At 39.4% G+C, this 15,189-nt stretch overlaps 1 protein-coding gene across 2 annotated transcripts in view; it reads left to right on the top strand.

The window, feature by feature from the left end:
- bahd1 (bromo adjacent homology domain containing 1) overlaps window positions 1–15,189 on the top strand; it is a 58,536-nt gene that overhangs the window by 22,291 nt on the left and 21,056 nt on the right. The window contains exon 1 of one of the 2 annotated variants that reach the window (XM_050061574.1): window positions 4,645–4,826. The exons of the other annotated variant lie outside the window; for it this stretch is intronic. The gene's annotated coding sequence lies outside the window, so the exon portion shown is untranslated. Of the gene's footprint in view, window positions 1–4,644; window positions 4,827–15,189 lie in introns of those variants that run through there. 2 annotated transcript variants of the gene reach the window in all.

Raw genomic sequence — 15,189 nt, forward strand, 5'->3', positions numbered from 1 at the left:
TATATGGAGTTCAATACAGTTTAAAGCAGGGGTGTCACACATTAGGGCCCCTGGGCCAGAACCGGCCCGTTTAAGGGTCTAATCCGGGCCCACAGGATGACTTTGTACACCTAATATTGATGCACTTGTGAAGGCTAAGAGGTTTCAGGTTTTAGGAGCAAGTTAAACAGTGAGTAGCCTACTTTATGTAAAATGCTGCTTCAAAGACTTTTCCACCCTGACCACAATACAGTTATCTGGAAAAGAAAACAAGAACATTGTGCTTTGATACAAAATAATCTGAATCAGACTTCTTCAAACAGTGTTGGTGGAACACTACTGCTAAGGTGCTGCCAAAACTTTTGATTTGTAAATGGTTTGTAAGGGAGGAGATAACTTAGCCTGCTTCCTCAATTACCTTCCACTTTGGTTTGCTGTGGTGATGACAGTCTTACTGCATAGGATTGGGAATGTATGGGAGAGTGGACATGTAATGATAGACTGACTGTGGAAAAACTGAGACATATTATTGAATTGCACTTATAATCAGAATGTACCAGTACGTCTTCACACTATAAGAAATATGTATTATTATTATTTTTTTTTTAAATGGAGGTGTTGTTACATATAGGTTATAGTATGGTTTTACTGGTCCCGCTGTATGTGGCCCCTGAACCAAAATGAGTTTGACACTGGTGGTTTAAAGTGATCTTACACTTATACCTCACTTTGATATTCCTACAGGGCAGTGATACTCAGCTAACAACCCATGGGCCAATTCAGGTGCCAGGTGGCCCACCAACCATTTTCAAACTCACAATAGAAATAAATTGATTCACACTGGGATTTTTTTTGTACCTTGAATGTAAATAAGGTGCCAGAGTGCATAAAAAGCATCAAAATGGAGCTTGTTTATCAAAACCAGTGCCAGGGGAGCATCCCCTCACCCTGACAGAGGTCTGTACTAAGCCCTGACTTTTCCTCAGTTCCTGGAAACTTGCAGAAGTGGCCCCAGGCAAAGCAACCCAAGTATCCCTGCTGGAGGGTCTGTAGCTTTCTTGCATGTGAGGTGTGTAGTCGGGTATCTCTGTATTACTGATCGATTGATTACTGATTATTTTTTTCTTAATTTCTTCTTATTAAGAGATGAGCTAAAGAGAAGAGGCCGAGGTAATCTGAGAAAAATTTAACTGGTTGATTAGTGAGTTGACAGTAAATGTTAATGTTACTATAGCTACAGGGATGCAGTGTATTTTACATACGCTGAGTTAATAGTTGTCTTATAGTATTCTATATGTTCTAATCAGTTTAAAGTGGTGTTATATACTTTACTTTATATATGACTATATTTCTCTAGGAGTTATAGTTTTCTTGCATGTCACAGTTATATTCAGGTATCTGTGTATTATAAGTAGATGTATGTGTGATAGTTTACTCTTTATGTTTCAGGTAATTTGGCGCTGTTTTAGTGTCTAGAGCAAAAACATCCCACCGGAAATGACCAAACTTCCACCAAATCTAACCTCTTAAAAATGGTGTCAGCAAGATCAGAAATGGAGAAGTGTGACAGACAGATGACCACAAACTGTAAGACAAATAGGTCCTTACAGTACCAAACAAGTTAACACTACATTTTCACAGTCAAATCACTAACAAAAAAGCATAGACTGTAAATTATGGTTATATAGCCTATAAAAACTATAAACTATTAGTATACACTCATGCTGACTTCACACACCAGCCACATAAACATCATTAAGATCTAATGAACGTCACATCCATAATATACAATTAATCTTTAAAGGAGTATTCCAGTCATTTTTCTCTTAATTAGGCTCATTTCCTGTATCATCTTATCTTAATAAGGAACATGAGAATAGGCCTTAATTAGCTGGAACATAATGAGTTAACTATCATACTGATGTCTACTTATAAAACACAGATACCTGATTATATCTGTCACATGCAAGAAAACTATATAAAGTAAAATATAGGCTATACCATCACTTCAAACTGACTGCTGAATGTATATTGAATTATTACAGAAATCATATGAAACACTACAAGACACTATGTTAAATACACCACATCCCTGTTTTTGATGTAATGTTCATTAGTGACATGATCTTAATGATGTTTATGTAGCTATTGTGTGAAGTTAGCATGAGTTTATACTAATAGTTTATAGTTTTTATAGGCTATATAACCAGAATTTACAGGCTATACTTATACATTTGTATCAGTAAACAGTCTTGTGTGGCAGTATAAGGACCTATTTTTCTTGTAGTTTGTAGTCAGCTGTCTGTGTATTATTACTGATATATATTTTTCTTGTATTCTAAGTATTTGCTACATGTTAAAGCTCATTTAAGTCGCACACTTCTCTATTTCTGATCTTGCTGATATTATTTCTAAGAAGTGATGTTAGCTTTGGTGGAAGTTTGGTCATTTCCACTGGGATTTTTGGCTCTATGCACTAAAATAGAACTATAACAAAAATGTTTTCAGTGATGTTATATCCTTTACTTTTTATATGAGTGTATTTCTGTAGGATGTATAGTTTCCTCGCATGTGACAGATATAGTCAGGCATTAGTGTATTATTGTGATTTGACTTTGTTTGGCACTATAAGGACCTATTTTTCTTATAGTTTGAAGTCAGCTGTCTGTGTATTATTACCATTATATTTTTTTTTCTTAATTTCTACTTATTTCCCGGATGTTTACGCTCATTCTGGTGGCAAACCTCTGCATGTCTGATCATGCTGGCATCATTTTTAAGAAGTGATGTTTGATTTGGTGGAAGTTTGGTAATTTCCAATGGGATGTTCATACACTAAAATATTTTTAGTGATGTTATATTCTTAACTTTACATATGAGTGTATTTCTGTAGGGAGTATAGTTTTCTTGCATGTGACAGATATAATCAGGTATCAGTGTACTATTAGTAGACATCAGTATGATAGTTTACTCATTATGTTCCAGCTAATTAAGGCCTATTCTCATGTTCCTTATTAAGATAAGATGATACAGGAAATGAGCCTAATTAAGAGAAAAATGACTGGAATACTCCTTTAAAGATTAACTGTATATTATGGATGTGACGTTCATTAGATCTTAATGATGTTTATGTGGCTGGTGTGTGAAGTCAGCATGAGTGTATACTAATAGTTTATAGTTTTTATAGGCTATATAACCATAATTTACAGTCTATGCTTTTTTGTTAGTGATTTGACTTTGTGAAAATGTAGTATTAACTTGTTTGGTACTGTAAGGACCTATTTGTCTTACAGTTTGTGGTCATCTGTCTGTCACACTTATCTATTTCTGATCTTGCTGGCATCATTTTTAAGAAGTGATGTTAGATTTGGTGGAAGTTTGGTCATTTCCAGTGGGGATTTTTTGCCCTAGACACTAAAACAGAGCTATAATAAAATGATGGGGGGAACAGGGATGTGGTGTGTTTTACATACAGTGAGTTTGTAGCTGTCTAATAGTGTTTCATATGATTTCTGTAAAAATTCAAAATACATTCATCAGTGAGTTTAAAGTGATGTTATAGCCTGTATTTTACTTTATATGTCTGTTAGGGCTGTCCGTATAAAGCGTTAATTTTGATATCTGTGTGTTTATAAGTGGACATTAGTATGATAGTTCACTCATTATGTTCCAGCTAATTAAGGCCAATTCTTATGTTCCTTATTAAGATAAATATGATACAGGAAATGAGCCTAATTAAGAGAAAATTGACTGGAATACCCTTAATGATGTTTATGTGGCTGGTGTATGAAGTTAGCATAAGTGTATACTAGTTTTTATAGGCTATATAACCATAATTTACAGTCTTTATTTCTACATTTTTGTTAGTGTCATGACTTTGTGAACATGTAGTGTTAACTTGTTTGGCACTATAAGGACCTATTTTTCTTATAGTTTGTAGTCAGCTGTCTGTGTATTATTAATATTATATATTTTAGTACTAGTTTTTAGTATAGTATAGTAGTAGTATTCCCTGCATGTTTAAGCTCATTTTAGTGGCAAACTTCTCTATTTCTGCTCTTGCTGGCATTATGTTTAAGGTGGCTGGTGTGTTAAGTTAGTATGGGTGTATACTAACAGTTTATAGTTTTAATAGGCTATATAACCAGAATTTACAGGCTATACTTCTACATTTTTATTAGTATCTTGACTTTGTAAACATGTGTTAAGGTGTTGCTTAGCACCATAAGGACCTATTTTTCTTATAGTTTATAGTTTGTAGTCAGCTGTCTGTGTATTATTACTGTTTTTTCTTTATTTCTACTTATCTCCCTCATGTTAAAGCTCATTTTAGTCGCAAACTTCTCCATTTCTGATCTTGCTGGCATCATTTTTAAGAAGTGATGTTAGATTTGGTGGAAGTTTGGTCATTTCCAGTGGGATTTTTTTTGCCCTAGACACTAAAATAGAGCTATAATAAAATGACGGGGGAAAATCCACGTGCATATTTCCTTTAGGGATCAGAAACACCGTGAAGTGGTGGAGGAAAAAAATCCCCAGCGCTGATTGCGGACACAGTTTAGTCCCTGCAGGAATATTACAGCAACATGAGCGTTATAGAGGGATGTCCCGGTGCAACGGCGAATGTGAATGCAGGCAGCGCATGAATATTATCTCCAGCATGCCACTTCGGAAGTAGGTCACCGCTCACCGATTTGTTCACCATGTCTCCAGCTACTGTGGGCTGCTCGGTCCGCGGATCGCTCCCCAGGTCGACAGCCCGAGCGGGTAGAAACTGACCAGCAGAAGCAGGACGGACCGGATTGTTTTTAGGGGGAGATTTTCCATTTCCCGACGGGACACGCAAGGTAATGATGAATCGCGGCTGTAATTCCCCGTCACAGTTGGAGATGATAGGATCGGTGGGTCGCCCGCTTCTAACACGAGCTCCTAATGATATTGATATTAACTAGCAGCGCTTCAAAGCGCAGATTGATCGAGGATGTTTGGGTGTTTTAGACTGGTTTCCCCGCTGAGGAGCTTTTTTCACTTCTCCTATCACAGCCTGCACTCCTGCTACGGCATGCTGTCAGATTAACACCGTCCACCACCATGGCCAACTACCAGCTCCACTAGGCGAGTCTGTGTTTTATGTGGTGCACAGCCTTATCACAATACATGCATTTACATTGCTCTTAATTGCATTTCTCTGCTTGATATGATCCAGATCCACGAGTGGATGTGGGTGTGTTTGTAACTGCTGGTGCCTGAACCTGCATGGAGGTGAAGGGAGGTGTTGGTGTTGGTGGTGGAGGATGGTTATAGTGTTGGTGTAGGATTTGCTCCAGGAAAGTGGACTTGGTGGTGATATGGCACTATCTGAAGCTGCACAGCACAGCCGGCTTAGATTCCTGAGAGCTCCTGCCTCGGGGCTTTTTCTCTCATGATGACAGCTCTACACCATGTCCGTCCTCTGAATGAGTCTGTGTGACAGCCAGGCAGCTCCGCCACCTCCTCCTCTGTCTTCACATACACATGAAACTATACAGCCAGTTAACATGCCATCACTGGGAGAGACGGAATTGTGATTAACTGGGTTTTAGGTGCCAATTATGCTCCATTTACTTTGAAGCGGCGTAATGTTTAAGGAAGGGTTCTTTAATATCTGTAATTTTCAGAGGTAGACTTCTGTCTTTCCATTTGATCTGCTAAATCTGGAGTTCACAGCCCACAGACTGGGTCGCTAGATAGAAATCAAGGGTCACAAGATAAAATATTTATCTGTTACACAAAATTCTTTTAAAATTTTCTCTAATTTTGGCTTGTTTTTCTTCTAAAACACTGCAAATGGTGAATCTGAGAAGTCACAAGGTGATGGAACATGATCACACACATTCCTTGTACAAAGTCATGTTAAATCTTCTTGTGAAGGCTTTTAAAGGAATATTTCACCCATAAAAATGTGGTTCTCAACTGGTGGCTTGTGGATCCATTCTGAATTGACAGCAAGTGACTCACAAACATGTCAGGTTTGTTAAAAACACACTTTACTTTTAGGTACAGTGAATTTCCGGCAGAGTTTTTATTTTAAAAGTGCTATTTCCTGCTGTAGAGTGAGTGAATAAAGGACATCTACCTGTCAGAGGCAGCAAACTAGCTTGACGACATGGCCAAGTATGTGTGAAACTGTGTGGATCTTGAACTAATGACTAGATAGAAATCTGGGTCCAGTGGCTTGACCAGTCGGGAACCTCTCCTTCTTGCATGCTTCCACGGAAAATGGCGGACATATTGATTCATTGATTGATTGGGGACCACCGTTAAACAGCAAAACAAGGCTTATATTAAAACATTCATTTACAAACTCTCACACAACTCGCACAGTATACCGTAAACTTAAATTAAAAGCATAGTCCCATTTACTCTCCTACACTTTTTGAATGTCTCAATTAGATGTCTGGTTGCCAAGCAGTTTGTTTTTTTATACAAGTTCTATGGATGTGTAAAAGCAGGTTGTTGTCTACCTCAAATTATGTGTCTATTCCTGATTACCCTGTCAGTTATTCATATTCCTTTAGTCCGTAAGGGTCCTCAGATCAAAAGAATCAAAAGGGTTTTTCATAAAAAGTAATCCAAGTTGTGAGTATTGTTTTAACAGGATAAAGTGGTGTTGTGCCGGTATGCCAGGGGCCGTAATCCTCGAGTGCTGTTACTCACTCTCTCTCTGATGTGTTGTTACTTGGAGCTAGATCAAATGAATGATTCATAGTTGATATATTATCTGAAGTCTTAATTTTAAACAAGTAATATTCATACTGGTTTAAATAAACAATTTGATTGTATTTCCCGATTTTTGCTGAGCAACCGTTTTGTCTGACAGGAATTAAAGGCCTGTCCCAAATATAGGCCTGTTGATTTAAGTGATCTAAGCAAATGATAGCCCAGGCTACTAATTTAAGTGTAATTGTAGTCCAAGTCTCATTTATCCAGTCATATGCTCAGTACTTCCTAAACACATGCATTTTTGTCCAGATCTCACTATTTAAAATTGGACTAAAAGTTAAAGTTATCTATGCTGTCTTCAAACCCATACTCCGATACAAATGTTTTTGTTTTTTTTGTTTTTTACCAAAAATTCATGTGTTTGGGAAATATTGAGCAACTGGATAAATGAGACTTGGATTATCCTGCACAAGTTGTGTGAGAGTTTGTAAACGGGTGTTCTGATTAGCTGTTGTTAAACACGGTCCCCAATTATTAATAAATCAATATGTCGGCTGTTTTTTGTTAAGGCATGCAAGGAAAAAAGGAGGTTTCTTCATGCATTAAAGGTAACTTGGCACAACTAACTGATTTACAAATGGTAATTTCCTGGGGCTAGTATTCCTTTAATGTCCTTCAAATGGAAAAAAAATCGCTCTTTAGTGAACCTGCTCACAGCTCATATCCACACTAATGTCACAAACTGACATTTACAAGCTAAAAAGGTTGGGAAACGCTGATCTAAACGACTGGTGTCCAACCTTTGTGGCTTGTGTCGCCTGAAAAGGTGAAACTGTCCAGTGTTTCCACAAGAAAAGGGGACATGTTAGAGAAAAGTCTGACACTAAAGATAAATATTATGTCTGTTTGATTCTGTCTTCTTCAGTTAATCATCTCATGAACCAGGGATATTTAACTTGCTTTGCCTGAGGCCATTTTAACAAAATGAGAGGAGGCCAAGGGCCAGTTAATAAACAAACATCAATAATATTTATCAGATGAACAAATAAAGAAATGAGGCAAATACAGTCGTGCAGGTCAGATGTATGCAGGGACGGTTAAGAGATTTTAGGACATTTGTAGCTTAGCTTAGACCTCTGCCACAGGATCTGGGGTCTACTCCTGTAGCACTTTTTTTTAATAAACAAGCTCTGTTTGATGTTTTTTAGTGCATGCTGATATCTTATTTACGTTTTAAGATACAAAAAGCGAATCCCAGTGTGAATCAATTTATTTTCATTGTGTGGTGGGTCACCCTGCACCCTATTGCGGGCCTGATTTGGCCCACACGCTGCAAGTTGAGCATCACTGGTCCCTCTAAATATCAAAATGAAGCTGAAGAAATGTAATTTTGGTACACCTGTAGGTGGACTTTAGATTTAAAAAGAAAAAAAAAAGAAAGAAAATGTAGAAATAATCCACTTGTTACCAAAAGTAATGAGAGTAATGAGACAAATAACCTGTGAAAAAAAATCATATTCCTCTGCCCACTCTGTTGCTTTGCAGCACTTATAATAGCCTTACCTCACCTGAACAAAAACAACCAATCAGAGCCAAGGAATCTCTAATGCAGCTGTCAATCATGTCGATCACTGCTCGTGAACTGTGATCAAACTGTCAAACTCGGCTGGTGGTCATTGCTTGGTACATTGGTTGACTGTTTCCAACATGGCAACTGGGTGACAACCTTTCTCATTTTACAGCTGAACAGTCCACTAAAATATCGGTACAGCTGAACAGTCCACTAAAATATCGGGCTGCCCCAGACTAAGAATTTTCCTTGTCGACCAACAGTCGTCATTTAGGGCCATTAGTCGATTAGTCTCCCGCATGTTTACGATATTAATTTAATTGTTAAATTATATATTTTGGGTGGGGCAACACAATGGTTTGAGTTGAAGGTGTGAGAAAGAATAGTATCAGTAACATTGTTAACACTGTGCTACATTACAGAGAAATACAAAACCGTACTAATGAACCTATAGGCCTATATTTTATCTACAAGTGCACGTCACACACTGAGCGAGCCGCCTGTTAATGACGCTGTCAGCAAAGCAGTAATGATTGTGCTAAGTGGCTAATGGGCATGTAGCTACTGACATGTTTCAGATGATACGTCATGTTTGTAGTTGACCAATGAAGATGAGTTTACATATCACCTTGGGTTCGTCCTTCACCTTCTCAAAATGATTCCACACTTTGGATTTCCTGCCCGACATGTTATTAACTAGCCTGTGGAATAACCGCAGGTACCAGCCCTGGAAATTAACATGACTCCTGTCTGTATGCTGAGCGTGGCCACTTCCTGTATGTGTCCTTTCAAATTAAATTCCCACATGGTCCGGTCATATAGGTTTTGATGTATTTTGACAAGGTGCAGCTCCTAATGGAGTTTCAGGTTTGTTTGCGTTTTTTTTTTTTTTCTGCAACTAAGTGACCAATGAAATCTTGCCAACTAATGACCTTTCTGGTCCACTAACGATTGGTCAACTATCAGGGGCAGCCCTACAAAAATATGTTTATGAAAACATTGAGGTGAGAAATAGGCACCTAAAATGTTTCCAGAAACATATTTTAGTGTACTGTGTACTCAAATTGGTCCACTGGTTGCTTGGACTGTACCCAACATGGCAGCTAGGTCACAAACGTTCTCATTTTACAGCTAAACAGTACACTAAAATGTTTCAGAAAACATTTGAGATGAAAAACAGACAATTGCAGTACCACAGTCTTGAGTCATTTTTGATCCGCACTTCCGAGTTTGACTGCAGTTCACGAGCCTTGATTGACATGATTGACAGCTGCGTTAGAGACTCGTCAACTCTGATTGGTAGTTTATGGTGCACAGAAGAGGATAGGCATGATTTTTTTTCACAGACTATCTGTCTCGTACTTCTTTTAGAGTATGATGAGAGTTTCAGCAAATTTGACATAAAGTTATTTTATATTTTCAAGGTACCAACTATAGCTTTAATCAGAAACAAAATGTCTTGAACAAATGTTGAGGTTTTTAAGTGCCTGTGCAGTGTGTGTGTGCAGCTATTGGTTGTTGGTTTTCTTAACAGCATGTTAAAGCAGGTAAATATCAGACCTCAGTATTAATTTGAACCTGTTGTTTTATTTGCTGTGATCAGTGCGGTGAAGGTCTTGCAGGGAATAATAACAATGCTCTTCAATGAGCTTCGGTCCTTCCATTGTGCATGCTTGTCTTATTCAAATGAAGCAACTTGATTTGATATCCGCAGACAGAAACTCAATGTGAGGCTCCTTCTGCCCTCTTGTTATCTGGAAATTAAATTTCTCTCTCATGGATTGCATTTCACGGTTCACCGAGTCGTTCGGCAATAAGGGCAGACAGAGCTATGAGATGGTTTTGAACATGTCCAGAGAGTTGTGTCCACTCCAGAGTTAAAGTGGGTTTGCAATTGTGGTTCAACTCAACCCTGCGTATGTTCTCTATAATTTTAAGATGACGCAAAGTGATGCAACAGATCCCAGCGTGCAACAGTCTCAAGGTGTGTTCTGGTTTTAGTGTAGAAGAGAAGAAAAAAAACAGAATAGAACTCCTCATGCTGTCTGCTCCTTGTAATTAAAGCACTTCAACAAGAACCGCACTCGGTTTTGGTTTCCCTACCCTCTCATTAGGTGTTACATGATAGCAAGTTGTAAAAGAATAGACAATTTGTCGCACGCTTGGTGATGAGATGAAGTCGTGTTAAATACTCGAGTGCATCAATAAGCCGCTGGTTAAATGAAGCTGTTGTTATTATGCAGCGCAGAAACAGGTTTTAGTGGGATTTGCATGCATTTTCGAGTCATATCCCATCATCGTTCTCTTTTTGACGCACGGTACTGGACTGGAAATGGTTGAAGAATTAATTTTTTATGACTGTTACCAATATCATACTGTAGGGATGGAGCAGGAAATGGCATATGGTGAACGGGTGTGTGGAGAAGCAGCAGCAGAAGGAATCAGCTGTGTTGAATGTATTCTGAGCGAAGGCAACTTGTGCTGTCGTTTAAAGCCTAGTTGCTACTTTAAATGGCTCACTTAAAAAAAGACACGACACAAAAATGACATTTAAACATGATGTGATGCACTTTAATCCATAGAAAGAAAAATCAGGGTAAAAACATGATATACTAATGGGCATGTAAGAGCATCTCGCATTGCGATCAGCTCCAGTTAGTCACTGTCAATAATAGAGGTACAGCAGGGACCCATTTCTGCCCAAAGGTGCTGAGGATGACTACTGATACACCCTGCTTTAACATGAAGTTGGAATTTTATTTGTGAGGCGATGCATTTTCTTTCAAAATAAAATAAAGACACTTGTTGACGAGGTCTCCGTGCTCTCTTACAGCAAGCTTGACATCTCTGCACATGTGGATCAGCGGAAAATCCCAACTTTTTCTCACATATTAATTTGCATGCATATGCTTTAATAATTAGTTAGTGTCGGAACAGTTAGTAGATTATTGGGTAATTTGAACGGCAGAAAATTAATCAGCAACACTTAACGTTTAACATTTAAAATCCATTTTTGGAAGTAATTTCTCAAGCAAAAAATCTCTAGTTCCGGCTCAGTGTGAGTGTTTGCAGCTTTTCTCTGTTTAATAGTGCTTTAAGCTAAATGTCTTTGGGTTGTGGACCATTAGTTGGACAGAACAAGACTTTTAGCCCCCCAACCTCCCCAAATGCCTCAACCCCACCTCACTGCGCACTTGGTTTTGGTTTCCCTACCCCTCATTAGGTGTTACATGATAGCAAGTTGTAAAAGAATCGACGATTTTTCAGACACTTAGTGATGAGATGAAGTCGTGTTGAATACTCGAGTGCATAAATAACCTGCTGGTTAAATGAAGCTGTTGTTATTATGCAGTGCAGGAACAGGTTTTAGTGGGATTTGCATGCATTTTGGAATCATATTCCATCATCATTCTCTTTTTGACGCATGTTATTGGACTGCAAATGTTTAAACAGTTAATTTCAGTCAGGACCACTTCAGTCAAAGAAAACTTTATTTCCATTTGCAGTATTATATTTGGTGGTATGGCTCTGTTCTGGGGCCTCTCTGCCTTTCCTAGGCCTACGCAGTAAACCTCTTTCAGGCGCTGACGTGGAATGCCTTAAGGCAGAGCAAGCACACCTGTCTGCCCTTCCATGCGCCAACATTTACCTTTTTATTTAACCAGGTGAGTCAGTTGAGAACAGTTTCTCATTTACAATGACGACCTGGGCAAGAGGCAGCACAGAGAGTCAGACACATTCAATCACAGTGAAACAATCAATCGGACACAGTATATAAAAAACACACAACACATATCAAAAGTATGAGCTAAAAGTGGTAGCGCTGGTCCAGGGAAGTTAAAAACATGGAAAGCCTAAGGCCGAGAGAGCAAATCTCTCTGCCCCTTCCACGTGCAGGTGAGAAAAGCCTAAGGCAGAGAGAGAGCAACAGCAGAGACCTCCCTGGGGTCAGAACAGAGCAGCATCAATGACGAACAGCAATGACATTGATAAGTCAGACACAGCGTGAAAAGGAGGAGCTGGGGTGGAGGCTGGTTGCAAAGCGGCTTGCAGAGGAAGCAGCAACAGTAGGCAGGCCAGAGCAGTTTAAATAGGGCACCCTGAATGAGATTTGTCAATTGGTTGCATAGAAAGGAATCATGTGTTTTAGCCTCTCATCCATGAGTAGATGCATACTTTCTTCTGAGTGATATAGTTCCTATATGAAACTGCTCACAACAAGGTCTGTTGATTATTTTGAGTAACTGGGTCATGATTCGTTGTTTGGCACTTTGAGCACCACAAGCCAAGTGCCATCTAGTTCCACTATATTCAAGAGAAGGCAGATACGGCCGATACTCCCACCAAAACAATCTAGATTAATAAATAGAACTACAGGTAACAGGAAAAATATGTATTTATGATTTGGGGGTGAACTTTCCCTTTTAAGCACTTTTTTTGGCATGTGTAGAAAGATTTGAGACATGACAAATGAGCCTGACAGCCAATCACATGCCAGCCAACAAATGACAGATGTGCGATCCTAAGTAGCAGCTTGTGAAATAACTTAATTGATCGTATATGTGTTGGGTGATAATGGAAGCTGAGATTTAGACTTAATCATTTCCGAGAGTAGTGTGTGATTGTGAAAGCTGAATGGTTTTCTGGCTGAAGAGTCACTTAATATAAAAAGAGAGACCCATGCTGACTTGGTTCCTGGAGGTCAAGTGGCATAATTGTGTTTCAGGGCTGCAGCAAGAGGGCTGATCCATCTCTTTATGCTGCACGCAGGAGTGTCATTGCATAAAGGTCACTGGCAGTTGAATCATCAGGAACTTTAGAGGTTTTTCTCCCACAGTAAGTGAAGTGTTTCTGTGTTGAGAGAGCAGTAAGACTTGTGTGAGCTTCGGAGGATCGTAAAGCTTATTATGCGTCTTCTACTATAAAGTTGCTGGAGGTGCTTTGATGTACTCTGTACCAGCCTGTTGACATGGAAACTGAAGAGGCTATTGTGCGACGAGTATTCCCGCCACCAGTTTTGGTGAAATAAAGATCAATTCATGAGTCATTTGATCATACTGTTTGTTTTTGTGGCTCGACAATGTTGGCGAGTGATGCCTTTATTTCATCCCTCACAGCGATTTAAAAGCATGCGCTGCCCCTTTTACCTTGCAGGAATTGAAACATGCACTGTCTCGATGTGAAACAGTCTTTGCAGTCTTTTCTTGTTTAATCTAATGACCTCCTCTTTGGTAAGCCACAGTGCCACTCAGAGGTATCAGCTACAGGCTGTAGCCATGGCTAAAATTAATTCGGTGATGCATTGTGAATTACGGATCACTTCTAAAAGCATCCATCATATCAAACACTAAATACATCACCTAAACGCCTCATCTGTTTCTGCGCTGTGCTTGTGTGTTGTAGCTCTGAGTGGGTGAATGCTTGTAATACTGAGCTCCTGGTGGATTGTGTGAGTCATTAATGTGCTTCAACATGGGTTCAGGGAGCTGAGAACGGTCTTTATTGATACAAAGGATGGAAAGGCAATTTTTTATTTTATTTTTTCATTTGGCAGGAATTCTAAATCAAAACATGTAACAGCTACAAAACAATTAATGTATCATAGGGCTGAGGAGTATATCGATATAATATCCATACATGTTATGAAACTAGATATTGTCTTAGATTTTGGATATTGTAATATCGTAAGTATCTAGTCTTCACCCGGCATAAATGACTTGACTCTGACGTTAAACCCGTTAATAATCGCTAGGTAGAGTTAGCCTTGTGATACTAACAGCAAAGACGGTGGATAAACCAAGATGGTCCACTGTGAGTCAGTTTCCTGTATCAGTGTCACGTGGGGTTCGCGACCACCACGCCCGTTTAGGAGACTAACAGCAGGTCCTGAGTCCATTGACTTCAGTGGGAGAAATGAACGTGATTACAGATTATGGCCGATTCTCCCCCCGCGCTTAATACACAAACAACATGGCAGCGAGTGGGGAAGAACTCGTTCAAGAAAGGGAACAAGTTCGTAAGCGCTTTTGTGCGCTCACCTGTGTGTGTGTGTGTGTGTGTGTGTGTGTGTGTGCGCTCATCAGGGCCGAACTCCGCCGTGCATGACACAGAGAGCAGAGGAGGATTTTAGACACGCACCGTGTAGGGACATAAATGACATGCTGTTGTGTAAATAAGATAAATAAGTGTTACCAACGCCAAGCTGGCAGACCCCCGAACCGTAGTAAAGGGACCTCTGAAGACCATTAGCTCTTTTAGCTTGTGTTAGCTTGTTGTGGCAACAACACATTAACAACGGGACTTCGTCTGCGTTAAAGAATGGCACTTTATTTTCAGCACTGCAGGGATGATGCACAGCCTCTCTCATCAGTGTCTGACGTTTACATAGAGGGAAATAACTCAAAAACAGCATGCAGAACTGCGTAGGCTTCTTCACTGTGGCTGCTCCATGTAAACAACAGAGCACATGCCTCACTTTCTTCCTGGGGCGCATCCGTCTGACGTCACACACCACACCCGGCGCGCTAACGTCTCATACCTCCTACATCAACTACACACATACACAGCTCCACACACACACAAGCCACACACATCAGGCTCAGCCTGTAACATAAGGCTATTTAGTTTGTTTAATAAAAGGACAAGGTATAGACCTGTTCTATAGGAAAGGTAACCTTAAATGACTTCTGTTGTGATCCAATATGATGGTAGGGGAAACACTGCCGTATGATAAGAAAGGGGTCCGGTGGAAAGCGATCACAGATGCAGTCGCCATGTATATTGCAAGAGATGTGGTGCCCATATATAGGCTACCGTGGAAAAGCCAGGGTTTATTCACATGCTGAAAGTTTTGGACCCCAGGTATGTGCTACCAGGCTGCAATTTTTATTTATTTTTTTTTTAACTAGGAGGGGGAAAAATCGATTTAAATCGTGAAT

Source organism: Epinephelus moara, chromosome 14, assembly GCF_006386435.1.
Source record: "Epinephelus moara isolate mb chromosome 14, YSFRI_EMoa_1.0, whole genome shotgun sequence".
In the NCBI taxonomy this organism is placed as follows: Eukaryota; Metazoa; Chordata; class Actinopteri; order Perciformes; family Serranidae; genus Epinephelus; species Epinephelus moara.